The following is a 14,269-nucleotide window of genomic DNA, read 5'->3' on the forward strand; positions in this document are numbered from 1 at the left end:
AGATCTATGAAACAAAAATAAGTTTGCAAACCAAGAAGCAGTGTGGCCTTGTGCACAGAGCACTGGTCTCTGACTTAGGAGACCTGGGTTCTTTTTCCAGCTGTGCTACTGGCCTGCTGGCTGACCTTGGGCAAGTCCCCTCACCTCTGTTTCTCAATCTGTAAAAGGGGCGTGGTGATAGTCTCTTTGTAAAGTAGCTTGAGAGATGGAAAGTAATAGGTAAACACTGGGTATTATTACTAATCTAGGACTATGATAGGAGTAGGAATGGCTTAAGGCTTGAATGAGGTCTGGATTCATCAGATTTCTGGGACTTCACCAAACTTTGGGACAGTCTCTTCCCAACACTTCCAGGGTCCCAGACAGATTTTCTTCCAACTTGTATCTTGTTCCCCAATGCAGTGGTAGCATTTTACAACCACTTTCTACAAGCACAAATGTAAGCAGGGGAATAGTCCCGCTATTGTGGGGAACTTTCCTGGCTTCTGCACTACCCTGGTGAAGTGGGCTAGCGAAAGGATCTGAGTCCTCGCTCCCACTTCCTTTACCCAGTGGCCTCCCTGCCCTTGAGGACTCCCCTTCCACTCTCCTGTCTGGCAGAGTCCTCGTAACCCCAACAAGGCTGGGCCCACGATTCCTGGGGGGCTCGACCCCCAACCCTGCTGTGGTCACCTAGGACAGGGACTAGGGTTTCCCCACTCCGGAATACTCTCTCTGCCCTGGGCACTTCTCTGACCCACTGACCATGACATACAAGTTAAAGTAAATGCAAGTTATTTAATCAACAAGTAATTTTAAAAAGAATAAGGAAAAATGGGAAAGATTAAGGGAAACGCATCAACCCGCTCTGTGGCAGGGAACATCACAAACAGTGTCTCTGGAATGTCCAGGCACTTCACAGTCTGTTCCTTGTAAGTCCCAGGCCACCTTCTCAGGCCCTGGCTCTGCTCCAGGGATGCTGTGGATTGGTCACCTGCTCTGGAGGTGGCCACAAGCTCTAAGTGGTAGGACCCTTCTTCCCAGGGTTGCCCCCGCCCTGTCGGGGTTACGATCCAAGCCTGGCCTGCAGAGCCTCTTGGCTGAGGCGTCTCCCGTGCTGGGCCCGCTGCCCAGGGTCCCCCTCGCTCTCCCAACCTGCTCACCGCACCCAGCACATCAAGCTGCTGCTGCTCTGCCTCCAGCTCCTTTGGCTGCTGCTTTGGCTCCTCTGCCTCTGGTTGCTGCAGCTCTGCTCCCAGGACAGGTCTGCTCTGCAGGCTGCTTCTGTGACTCTGCTCCCAGCACTGACCTGCTTCGTGGGGTGATTTTCTGGCCCCTCTGGCTCTGGTTGCTGCAGCTCTGCTCCCAGGGCAAGTCTGCTCTCTCTGGGCTGTGGCTCTGGCTTTGGGGCTGCAGCTCTGCTCCCAGGACAGGGTCTGATCTCTCTGGATCTCGCACAGCTCTGCTGTGCCCCTGCTTTCTCCTCAGCTTGGCCCCACTCTGTCTGACCCAGGCAATTCCAGCTCACACGGAGGATGGGACCTCCCTGGCCTCCTGGCTCCCTGATTAACCTGCCCGCCCTGTCATTCAGGCTGACCTGGAGCATTGGCCTCTCCCCATTGTTCCAGGGGACGATCAGTCTCAGGGTCCTGGTTTCCCATAGACCCTTACCGTTTTAGTACTGGGAGCTAGCCAACTAAAACACCCCCACTGAATGTTAGTAAGGGGCAACAGTCCCCTTACACAAAGCACTGGAATATCAGGCCCTGTGGGCCTCCTTTGGTTGCAGTTCATCTGATAGGCATAGCCATGCCTTTGGACCATGCCTTTAGCATCACCAAAGCTGCACCCACAAATAGACATCTATGAGATCTTGCAGACCACACTAGAGGAAAAACAAAAAACACTCTCTCCTTCTCTAGTGCTGATGCTAATTAGCTGAGCCTTGCCATGCCTCTGTTATGAAGCTATAATTATCCTCACTTTCAAGATGGGGAAACTGAAGTGACTTGTCCAAGGTCACACAGGAAATCTGTTGAAGAGCTACACACAGAGACCAGGTCTCCTGAGTCCAAGTCTTGTGCCTTAACCACAAACCATACTTCCTCTAAATTCTAGCAATGAAGCAATTTCTTGTACAACTCAGCTGAAGTAACAGGTGAACTCAGTTGTGAATCAAGTGCCGGAAATTAACAGGGCTGGTCAGAATTTTGTTTGAATAACTTTTCCTTTTAAACAAAAACTGTATTTGTATGAAAACCTGCCATTAATTTTTTAAAGTTAAAGGAAAAAATAGGAAATTATTGAATTTAGCAAATATACTTCAGGTTATATTCTGCTACACTTAAACCAGGTCAAATATGATCAGATTATGGTAGTGCCTAGGCCCCAACCATGAATGGAGTCCAGTGTGGTAGGTGCTGTACAAACACAGCATAGAAGATAGTTGCTGTCCCAAAGAGCTCACTTTGCTTAAAGGTAATCCCATTATTGCTAGAAATTACTGAGGTTTTTTCTTTCAACATTGCCGGTAGTGTTTGTTCAGATGTATCACACAGTGGATTTTTTTTTATTTTATTTTATTTCATATTCTCTGTGTGTATATAAAGTCTGCTGCAGTTTCCACGGTATGCATCCGATGAAGTGAGCTGTAGCTCACGAAAGCTCATGCTCAAATAAATTGGTTAGTCTCTAAGGTGCCACAAGTACTCCTTTTCTTTTTATTTGAACTCATTTCAAAAATTTCTAATTCTAATTTTTTTGAAAATTTATGATTGTTTTTGTTTAAATAAAACACAGAAAATGTGGAAAATAAAAAATGAGACAACTGCAAAATGCAGTGGCATGAGAAATGTTTTTAAATTTTCTGAAGTTCTCGTGAATTCTTTTTCTGCTTTGCACAGTTCTAGTAAGTAATCACTACTACTTACCTAGACCTAGACAGATGCTTTTACTCACACCTAACAGTAGCTTATTCTGTGAGTAGTTCCACTGATATCAATGGGATTATTTGTGGAGTGAATTATTAGTCAGTGGTAGTGAGGATGTCAGAATCTAGGCCTTAGTTTCTCCTGGTCCTTTAGTTCAGTCTAAACAAACCTATTCAAATTCTCTACCTGGAAGGAGGTAATTAATTCCTTGTGACATTAAAGTAATGCAGCAGCTCGAATCAAAACTTTATTCCAAATCTGGGGTAAATTCCCTTCCCAGTGCCACATGGGACAACCAACCTGTGTAGAGGTGAACCTCAACCCCACATACATGATCACAATCCACATGATGGGCCCAATTCTGTCTCTAACAGACTTCTAAATCTCTAAGAGGAGAGAACAGAGCTGATTAGTTTGAGAAGGACCTACTTATGGACATGTTTACCTGAAAAACATGGCAATCCCAATGGTGCTATGCTAATTGGTAGGCACACTTCACATTCAGGAAAAGAGAGACCAAAGATAAATATTTTTTTTGCATAGCGACAGAACGGGTAGGGGTGGGGTGGGGAAATCTGCTCTACTTTGACGGGTGTAAATCTGGAGTACTTGTTGAATTCAGTGGACTTACTTTACAGTGGGGGAAAAGGAGAATAGAATTTTGGCCTCAAGATGGTGAAGCTCATAACAACTAAGGAGTTCGTTTAAGGGTGAAACATCCAGTACACTTGAGGGTTGATCACAATTGCATATTTTGAGCATTTTTCATGCAGATGGATCTCAAAGTTGTCCAGACTACTCAGATAGGGCTACGTAGTCCTTCTCTTAGTGGGCCAAGTAGCACAGTAAGGCTCCATACAGCCTTTGGATGTTGGGCCCAGGCTTGGTGCACAACACAGTCTCTGTATTCCAGGTACTCTCTGCCCCTCTCACCAAGAGGGTGCAAAAAAGTAGTACGAGGGTATGGAGCAGGTAGAGCCTTGCCTCTGTACCTCCATGCTCACTAGCCAGATGAGGGAGTGGGAAGGAAGCTGCACCAGCCTAGATTAAGCAGTGTGCACTTGCACAGGGCCCCCATCTCAAGGCGGCCTGACAAATGGAGGAAAAAAACTAAGTGATGCTGCTACCCCATATGCCTGGTCATCACAACTCACTCAAATTTGGACTGGCCACCCCACCATCATGAAGGGTCAAACCCAAGTGGCACTGTGACCTGGTGATTGGCAATCCCCCCCACCCAACCACCAAACTGTCCAGAAGACTTACCACAACCCCTGTGAAAGTCCAACATGCCCCAGGAGTGTGCCCTCTCGCCCCCATTTTGAGAACCTCTATTCTAGGGGGTAGGAGTGGGGTGGAGTGGGGTCGCATATTGAAGTTTTGCCTAGGGTGGTGATTGTATGTCTTGTATATCACGTGCTCTGTCTAGTTTAAGGAAGGGGGGGCGATTTCCATAGTGCACAGGGGCCCAAATTTCTCTCATCTGGGCCTGAACCTTCACCCTTTCAAGAGCTGCAGTGATGTACATTCCTCCTATATCAGTTGATTAGGGGAGAAATTACCATTCACTGAGTCCCAATTCCTTTCTGGGATGGAGCACTTACATGTCACCCTGTGCTCAGGGTTGAGCCTGAAGGCTCCATCGAGCCCCAGAGGATCATTTAATCTGCTATTTACCGACCTCTGAGGTGAATCTCTGCAGCAAGTGTCCCAGCACCGCCATGCAACAGTGTTTGGAGAAGGGTAAGTGAAAAGCATCTTTTTGTGTTACTAGTGTTGCAATATTTTGGAGTCTAAAGGATACAGGCCTCTGCTGCAAAACTGGAACTCAACCCCCATGAAGCTAGGAGGCAGATCTATAGGAGGAAAGCCCAATAAATTTGGACGCACATTCCCCCGGTCTTTGGGGCTGTTTGTCTTTAGAGTTTTGCTCCAAGCCCATCTCTAGAAATTAGGTAGGAAAAAGGAGTTGGAATTTGGCCAGGACACCAAAGTTTAAAACGTCTACTCTTGAAAAAAGTACCTTGATATCTGTAATAATCACAAGTGAGATGAACCTCCGGTTTTTACACAACATCCAAAAGCCAGCACATCCTGCTGGGGTTATGGTATAAGGTCTGAATGAAACCCATTGAAGTAAATGGGAATCCTTCCATTGACTTCTTCAGTGGACTTGGATCAGGTCTTTAGGAAGAGATGGGTGGTTATGGGGAATATGGGGGTTGAGTGTAGTAATAAAAAGCAATGAAAATTCCTCTTCCTGCCTTTCCCTAAACAAACAGCGAAGAACTGGGACACTCAGCAGAGGAAAAGGGCCAAAGATTAAGTTTTGCCCCCCAATATTTAAAACATAAAAATTTTAAACAAAATGAAAAATAGCCTAACTCAGAAAGGACATTTTTTAAAGAGTAGCAGCATCCAGGTGCCCAAAGGAACATGAGGCACGTTGTTGTTTTTTAATTGGCAATTAAACAGAGCTTTGCTATCTTCAATTTTGAAGGGGCCCGGATCCCTGTTTTTTTTTTTTATTTTTCCCACAGTTTACATGACTTCTGACATTTTTGCCATGACAAATCCATGTGTGTCTCAAAAATTTACCATGAAAACCTTGGAGCTTCAATTATGGTGTATTTGCATAATTAGTGCAAATACATGCAATTACCATGTGTACCTATACAATTACCAGCTACAATGATGTACTAACAATCCTTATTAAACTTTAGCAGCAGAAATTGTCTGTGCTCAGATACAGTGTTTAAAATTCCATGTCTCTTTCCTGGTTCAAAATTGTTGGAACTTGAAGACACCAAAAGTAATCAGTCCCCACCAGCACGAGCTGTCTGTCAAATATACTGTTTTGTTGAGATCTTTGGTACATTCTGAAAACAGAAGAAACAGTTCCCAGTTATGTTTCCAGCATGAGAAGGCTTCTTCAATAAGTGAAATCGATTTAGGATAGAATCCTGGCTTCTTGCGAAGTCAAGGGCAAAACTTCCATTGACTTCAGTGGTACCAGGATTTCACCCCTCGTATGCAGTTTAATTACTCTAAGAAGTGCTTAAATAACTCAGTTGTTCTGCTCTTAAACAAGTATCTTAAAATGCCAGGTCTGAATTTCTAGATCGGCATCTTAACTTGGACATAAGTGCTAGAAATTGTTAATCTCCTTTATAAATGTGTATGGTTCTGTAAGAAATGTATAGCAATATTTGTTACTCCAGAGGTAGGGCTGAAGTTAGTTTCCCATTGTAAACCCTATTTTCAATCCCCATCTAGTGTAACTTGTCCAGAAGGAAAGCAGTATCACTAAAATTAAACCTGTGCAGGCTTCATCTCATTCTTAGCTTGGAAGCTTGGAAAAAAATTTGAAAAGGAGCTCACTGCCCCACAGCACTTCATCACTCACACTCACCCTAGCTGACTTACACAGCCTATCTGATCGTCATAAAGAAAGGAACCTATTTTTTTATGCTAGCTGAACTCCAAGAAACTATTTAAACCTTAATGCTTTTATCTGAAACGTCCCACCCCCCCCCAAACACGTGCCATTCAAAAGAGTTTTGTCACACTTGAAAGTCGGCATTTTTGTTTGGCCTGTGAACAGAAAACCATTAGTATCTGTTGAAGCACTGAAGATTAAGGGAAGCTAATTGTTACAGTTTTAGATTCAATGGAAGTCAGACTTTGTGCTTCATCTGCATTAAGCAGCTATTACATAAAACCTAATGCCTCAGAAAAACTTGTTTGTTTGTTCAGATTTTGTGAAGTATTTTTTTTCCTACAAATTTGACTAACCATCTCCCTTGTGGGACAAAATACAGGCAATGAAAAATGTAAAGGATGCTAGATACCCATAGGAAAGCAAGTCATAAACAAGTTTCCCTCACTGACAAGGTTGCATTTTATTTAGCACAATTAGCCTTGTCACTGATATGATGTATCTTGGGGCTGTTTTAAATGGGGCTATCCTCATTCGCTATTAGGCTTCACTAACGTTGGTTCACTTTTGTGTAGTCTGATATCCCATTATGTCATGGCGGGTAGGGGTTAGGTTTGACCAAAACCTGATCTAAACACCCCCAGCGTCCGGGGAGTTCCCATCTCCTATTCCATTCTCACAACAACCACCTCCCACAACCAACATTTGGCTTCTTTCCTGTAATTTGCCTTTTTGCCTGGTCCCGGTCATATATCAGGATCCAGAGCAGAGGCAAAGAACTTCTCAGACTTACAGCCACTTGCAAAGCAAGACTGTTTGTCTGTTTCCTCTTAAATCTCATTCCCTTTCTCCATTGAAAATCAGCTCTGCTTCCTTTTCCAGCTAGACAGTAGGTGTCACAGAGACAGACGCAATGCATTCCTTCTACCCCCTCAAAAGTGAGAACATACATCACAGGCACCTCATATACATGCCCAACTCCTCAAAGAGATTTAGGTGCCTTACTCCCATTGATTCAGGTGCCTAAAGAGCTTTGAGGATCGGGTCCATAGTAACTAGAATGATTTCAAGGAAGCTGTATGCATGTCTGGTTCTGTGGGCGGTACCTGATTGCATCATGTGGAGGAGATTAAAAACAAGGTCCTGACACGTGTGGTCATTAAAGATTTTTTGGCACCTCTTGTAAGAGCAGGCTTGTTAGGCATAGTATCCTGGTCAGATTCCAATATGTATAATTATATTCTGCTTGCCTACATTTGCCTGAGTTTCAATCGCATCAGGTATTTTCCTTCACTTCCTGTCCTACAAAGTTGTGAAGTGTTATTGAAACAATAAGTGAAATAGTACCAGTGGGGCCCAAATCTCTCATTTCAAGTCTGAATCCAAATTTCCCTACTGTTCAGGTGTGTTTGGATCCAAGATTTTGGGGCCAGTGAAGGGATTTAACGAGAACCAAATCTAGATTTAAATTTCCTTGAAGCTGTGAAAGTGTTTGGATCTGAAACTTTGGTTTGGCCAAATTGCTGACAGTGTGTGTTGAGATCTTTTTAAAATAAAGGATCCTAAGCACTATGACAATGACTATTGTGGATGTCTTTTTAAATGTACCTCTTGGACACACTAATAAAATGTTTATGATGCTGCACATGATGGGATCTACAAATCCCACACTGGCCAGAAAAGGGTTAATGAGCCGCTGTGGGACACCCCCTGCTAAATCTGCAATAGGTGTCTGTCTTAGAGGAAGGAGTTAAACTGGAACTGATTTCGAGGGAGGACAGACTCTTAGGTCTCATTCTGTGGAAGAAAGTCTGGCAAGGGCCAAAAACTAAGTAGAGGCCATTGCTGCTGCCAGAATCTTTCTGCAGGAAGGTAGCCTGATACAGGACTTTTGTTTGATTTGCTACCAGTGACTTGCTTGTTGTAGCTCAATAACATCACTGTAGGCAGTGCTCTGCCTGAAAGGGGCAGCAACCAAATAAAATTATTTTGTCTTTGACAGCTGACTGGGGATGCAGCAGAGGGTTGTTTTGAGCCTAGGAGTGAGCCAGTCACACTGCATTTACCCAGTGCAGGTAGGCCAGGCCCCTCCTCATATGCTAATGACTTGCCTTATTTTCCTATTTACTCAGGCTTACTTTTTGACATTTTTTTTAATGGAACTCCTAAATCTTCAACATTCAAATCCTGGATTTCAATGCTTTCTTGCCACATCCTAGTTTTGAATTTGTTTTATAAAATAGTTTATTTTTATTGCCAAACTTATCAAATTTTCTCATCTAATGTAGCATGAGGAGGATTGCCAATTTTGGTTAGACGTATTCCTTGAGGTTTCATCATGACATAATTCCTGGAGACTCCAGTACAATCCTGGAGGGTTGGCAACCGTAAGCATGATCCAAACTGAGACCCTAATCTCCCCCCCCACACACACACATGTTTAACTTTAAGTACCTGAGCAGTCTCTATTAGTTCAATTGAACTACTCATGTCTAAAAGTTAAGCGCATACATAAGTGTTTGTTTCCAAGATTGGCCATTTAGGCCCCAGTCCTGCAAACTGCTCTACACAGGCACCTGTGAAGCCAATGTGGTTCCCTGTGGGTGCAGGGATCCATCTATGTGGAGCAATGTGTGGCATTGGGATTTAAACGCCAAGTTCAGAAAGACCAAGTTTAGGGGAAGATGCAGAAGTTTTATTTATGTGTGCAAGCCGGGCTGGACTGGGCCTGGTGTCTGCTGGCTGTTTTGATCAACAGATTCTACCTTCCCTGTACCCTTGGAGCCTTCTTGAAGAAATGTGGTTCCTTGTTTTTGTTGCTGAAGATTGACTATCAGGTAGTGTAGATTTAAAAAGAACAAAAGGAGGACAGGATCTCTGAGAATATACAAATGTCTTAAAAGCTTCAGAAGGGAAAGGGGGGAGGGAACTTCAACCTCTCTTCTCCAAATGTCTTGTAATCATTTTCAATGTATTTTTCTCGACAAACTTGTTTGTTTTTTTTCCTCTAGGACTCCAACTGCATAACTGCAAATTTACTTAATGTTTGTTGCACTGCAATTTAATCTCTCCCTGAAAAATCCAAATAAGCCCCATTTTCTACATTATTGAGCCAAAGATAAAATACAGACATTTGTCACGGCAGGAACTGTATACCTCATGGCCATAGTGAAACACACAGGGCCTGAGTCTGGTCTCGCTTAATGTATGTGTATACTTAAGGTGCAATTTCCAGCCTGAGTAAATATACCCATCCAAGCTCTGATTGAGTTAAAAATAACAGTATTGCTGCAGTGGCATGAGCTGCAATAACCACCTTGTCACCTGAGTGCTTGCCTTAGGTTTCAGATGGGATCATGCTCGGGACAGCTAACCTGTCCATCTTTGCACGATGCTTCTGTCTTCAGCACGCTAGCTCCATCAGAGTTAGCACGGTTACGTCTCCCCAGCTGACAACTTTACACCTCTAGTTGCAGTGTAGATGTACCCTTAGATTAGTTTCAAACTAGTGGAATTTCATTGTCTTCAGTGGTATTAGGCCTGATTTACATTGGGATGAGATCAGAATCAGGTTCTGAGTCCACATCCTTTCTCTGAGGCAATGTTAGTTGAACCTTAGTGGGACTATTTACACGACTGAGTATCTGCAGGAGAACCTCTATAAGTGGCTGGTAATGAACAGAGAAACACATATGAAAGATGTTGATACATGACGAGATCTTTGTTCCCTGGAATCTAGATTGAATGGTAAGAACAATGCACTGCTCTTCGGGGCAAAGATCTTCATATGTGTCTGTACAGCACCTAGCCTAATGGTGCTCCACTTCTGGTGGAATCTCCATTACTGTTAATTTTTGAATCAAGATTAGATATTTGTCTCAAAGACCTGCTCTAATTCAACCAGGAATAATTTGGGTGGAGTTCTATGGCCTGTTACATAAGAGGTCTGACAAGATGATTACAGTGGTCCATTCTGGCCTTAGAATCTATGGTCCAGAATAATAAGCGAAGAGCAAGAAAATAAAGCAATCCTGACTTAAAACCATGCTGGACAATGAGAAATGATGATCAGTGATAGTTATTGAGCAAAGGAATCAAACAGGGAGTGGTGTTCTGAGATTATCATATGGTGACCTAGGTTCCTGCATGTAATAATGATCAATTTAATTTTCATTACAATGTGAATTATGGAAGCATCAAAAACTAATAATTTAAACTACATCTGTAGAGGGTGAGGTGATGCCCTGGTTTAGTACTCGATCCCCTGCAGAATGGAATTCAAATCTGCCTTGGGTTATAGAAGAGAAATGAGTTTAGCAGATTCAGTCTAGTCCCTGTGGACAGGACTACCACATAGTGCAACATGATTCAGAACAACTCTCTCTTCTCAGGAGAGGTTTTAGTACTTCAGCATTATAACGTTAAGCCAGGATTGAGGTGCATTTGTTGAAGTCTGCACAGTTTCTATGTGAAGGCTGGTTATAGCCACTGCTGTGAGTCTTTAATTGTCAAGAGTACTCACTTGCTAAACGCAGCCTCCAATGTAAAAACCACCCAACCAAAACACTGGGCCTAAGCCTTGGCCCTGCAAATGCTGTTTTGTCTTGCTCTGGCAGTGCTAACAAGTTGGAAAGGAAGCTGATCCCTGCACTGGAAATCTCCAGATGACATGAGGCCACTGTAGTGGTTCTTACATTGTCCCTTCTCCTGAGCCCCCCGATATCCCTGTGCCTGGGTAAACCTCAACTACCAGAATTGTCCCTGGGGCAGCTGGATGTAAATTTGAGCAGTTTTGGGGCTGCTCTGCTTCATGCTTAGGACTGACCCAGTCCCCCAAGCTGGCCCCTGAATCAGAGGGATGTGAGGTAGAGAATATACCCTGTTGTAAAGCCACCTTTGCAGCTCCCTCAATTATGCTGAGCACAGATCAGACCAGCTCAGACTCTCCGCTTTATCTCTTATCTTGCATTTATATAACACCTCTCATCCCAAAGAACTTCACAAACTTAAAATAATCTCCAAATATGCCTTACAAATGGACCTCTAAAACCCCCTTTGGGATGAACATGGCTAGTGTTAAACACAGCAACAGTTGGGGAGGAAGTAAAGGATGATATCTTGCCACAGTGCATTCTCAGGTAGGTATTAGGCAGAATGTGACAGCTGGCTTTTGGCCAAGCACTATGGTGTACACCAGGGATGGGCAAACTTTTTGGCCTGAGGGCCACATTGGGGTTGCGAAACTGTACGGAGGGCTGGGTAGGGAAGGCTGTGCCTCCCCAAACAGCCTGGCCTCCGCCCCCTCACACTTCCTGCCCCCCTCAAAACTCTCGACCCATCCAACCCCATCTGCTCCCTGTTCCCTGACTGCCCCCTCCAGGGACCCCCACCCTTATCCAGCCCCCCTGCTCCCTGTCCCCTGACTTCCCCGACCCCTATCCACACCTCCACCCCCTGACAGGACCCCCGGGACTCCCACGCTCCCCGCCCCCTTACCATGCTGGAGCCAGCCACGCTGCTGCTGCGCTGCCTGGCAGGCTGAGGCTGCGGGGGAGGGGGAACAGCAGGGGAAGGCCCGGGGGCTAGCTTCCACAGCCAGGAACTCAAGGGCCAGGCAGGATGGTCCCGCGGGCCGGATGTCGCCCACAGGCCGTAGTTTGCCCACCTCTGGTTTACACCCTTAATCTTACAAAAGAGTTTGATCTCCAGTGACTACAAGGGGCCAGGACCTCCGTTTTATGTCTCTGCACATGGCACCCCTAGCATGACCATGGCCCTAACGCTGTACTGGGACAATTGATATTTAGCACAGACTGGGAGGGTAGAACAACACCTGCTAAATCAACACTACCACTTTTTGCAACACCTTGACTTTTCCCAGCCCCCTACAAATCCAGTCCACATCTGCTTAACTGGGAAAAACTGCGGGATCACAGCACAAGGTGGTATGGTTGATTAAAAACTCCACACAATGCAGTGATACAGGGGTTCTTCGGTGGCAACGTCCCAAAGAATCTTTAAGAATTAAACCAGTTACTACACAACATACCAATAACACAGCTTCCAATTTCCATTTTCTATCCCGTTGACATCAGTGGAAATGATGTTTAAGTATAGAGGTTAGAATATGGCCTTGTAAACATTTTTTCCATCTTAGACAGACATTTAAGTTTTAATTTTATAATACTTTTGCCTTCAACAAGCACAGTTCTAAACCATTAATTTTTAGAATGTGAAACATTAAACCTAGTTCTGGCCTTTGCCTTTGTGAACTGTTACAACAAAAGTTTTGACTCCTTAGCAAGCTGATCATTTAATAAGAGGAAATTAATTGCTAATTAATCCACTATTAAGGTGTGATGCTAATGACATATCATCTGTGTGATTATAATGAAATGACTGCATGGGTACAATGTCATCATTAGTTACTTAGAAGGCTGGGTTTATGCAGCCCACGTTTCAATAATGGGCATCAAACGCAGGCTCGGGAGCAGAATGATTTATGGGCTGCATTGACTAAACAGTATCCATCTTTTTAATTTCTGGACTGCTGGGTAAAATTATTGGGGTTTATATGGATCTCAAAGGAAGGGCAATGAGAGGCAAAGGGGCCATCATATGTAAAGGAAGGCAAGACACATTGGGGCTGATGGTCTTGTCCTCAGGCTGTCCCAAAATCATATGGGGCTTTCTGCAAACAGGCATTCTCACCCTCCAAGAGATCCAGCTCAGTATTAACCCTGTTTCTGTGGCAGGGACCCCTCTAATGTGGTAGGAAGTGAAACCCTTGTTTTTCCCAATTTAAAAACATGTTATTTAAAATATTCTAATTTTATTGGTAATGGTTAGCTCTTGCAAACTACTGTACATTTTTAAAAGGCTACACAAACAGCCTGTCTAATCCTAATTGATATAAAATAACCACCCTATCCAACTTTAATACACATTTTGTCCCTACAGCCATTCAATGAAAATCCACTGACGCTATTAGTACTCTTCTTATGAGACTTTATGTGGCTCTTTACAAACATGAAGCAAACACACTATAACACTGACATTTTTGCACTTCTAGCATAATAAATAAAATTACACTCCCTTTTTTCCTTCTAGGGAGCTTTCCATCTTTTTCAGATGATATCACAAGTAAAACACCTCATGGCAGGTAATATATGATGATTATTCCTGTTTTCCAGATAAGGAAACAGAAGCATAAGTTGGTTAAGGACTACATTTTTAAAAGTGAGCATCCCTCTTTTTGGGAGCCCAGCTGGAGCCACTAAGGACCAGATTATTAAAGGCAGTAGGTATCTGGGGGGATTTTCAAAAGTGCCTTGAAATAAATGGGAGTTAGGCAGCTGCATGGTTTGAAGATCCTTAGTAGTGGGTTACTTTTTGTTTGTGTATTATTGCTGTGGTAATACAAATAATAATAATCCAGCAGCCCATGTAATGGACCAGATCCCCATTGTGCTAAGGGGACCCAAGATAATCCTTGCCCCCCAAACATCTTACAATCTACATGCCTAAATACTAGGGTTGCTAGGCGTCCGGTTTTGGACCGGAATGCCCAGTCGAAAAGGGATCTGGGTGGCTCCGGTCAGCACTGTTGACCAGGCTGTTAAAAGTCCGGTGAGCTGCGCAGCGGGGGCCTGAGGCTAAGGCAGGCTCCCTACCTGCCCTAGCTCCACGCGGCTCCTGGAAGCGGCTGCCAAGTCCCCGCAGCCTCTAGACTCATGGGCAGCCAGGGGGGCTCCGCGCACGGCTCCCGCCCAAAGTTCCAGCTCCACAGCTCCCACTGGCTGGGAACCACAAGCTGGCCGTCCTTAGGATTTATGAGGCCCTACGCAGTATTATGAAACTGGTGCCCCTATGCCTGACTTGGGACACAGCCATCACTCCCGCCCGAAGACCCCCAGAAGAA

The sequence above is a fragment of the Lepidochelys kempii genome, chromosome 7 (assembly GCF_965140285.1).
Source record: "Lepidochelys kempii isolate rLepKem1 chromosome 7, rLepKem1.hap1, whole genome shotgun sequence".
In the NCBI taxonomy this organism is placed as follows: domain Eukaryota; kingdom Metazoa; phylum Chordata; order Testudines; family Cheloniidae; genus Lepidochelys; species Lepidochelys kempii.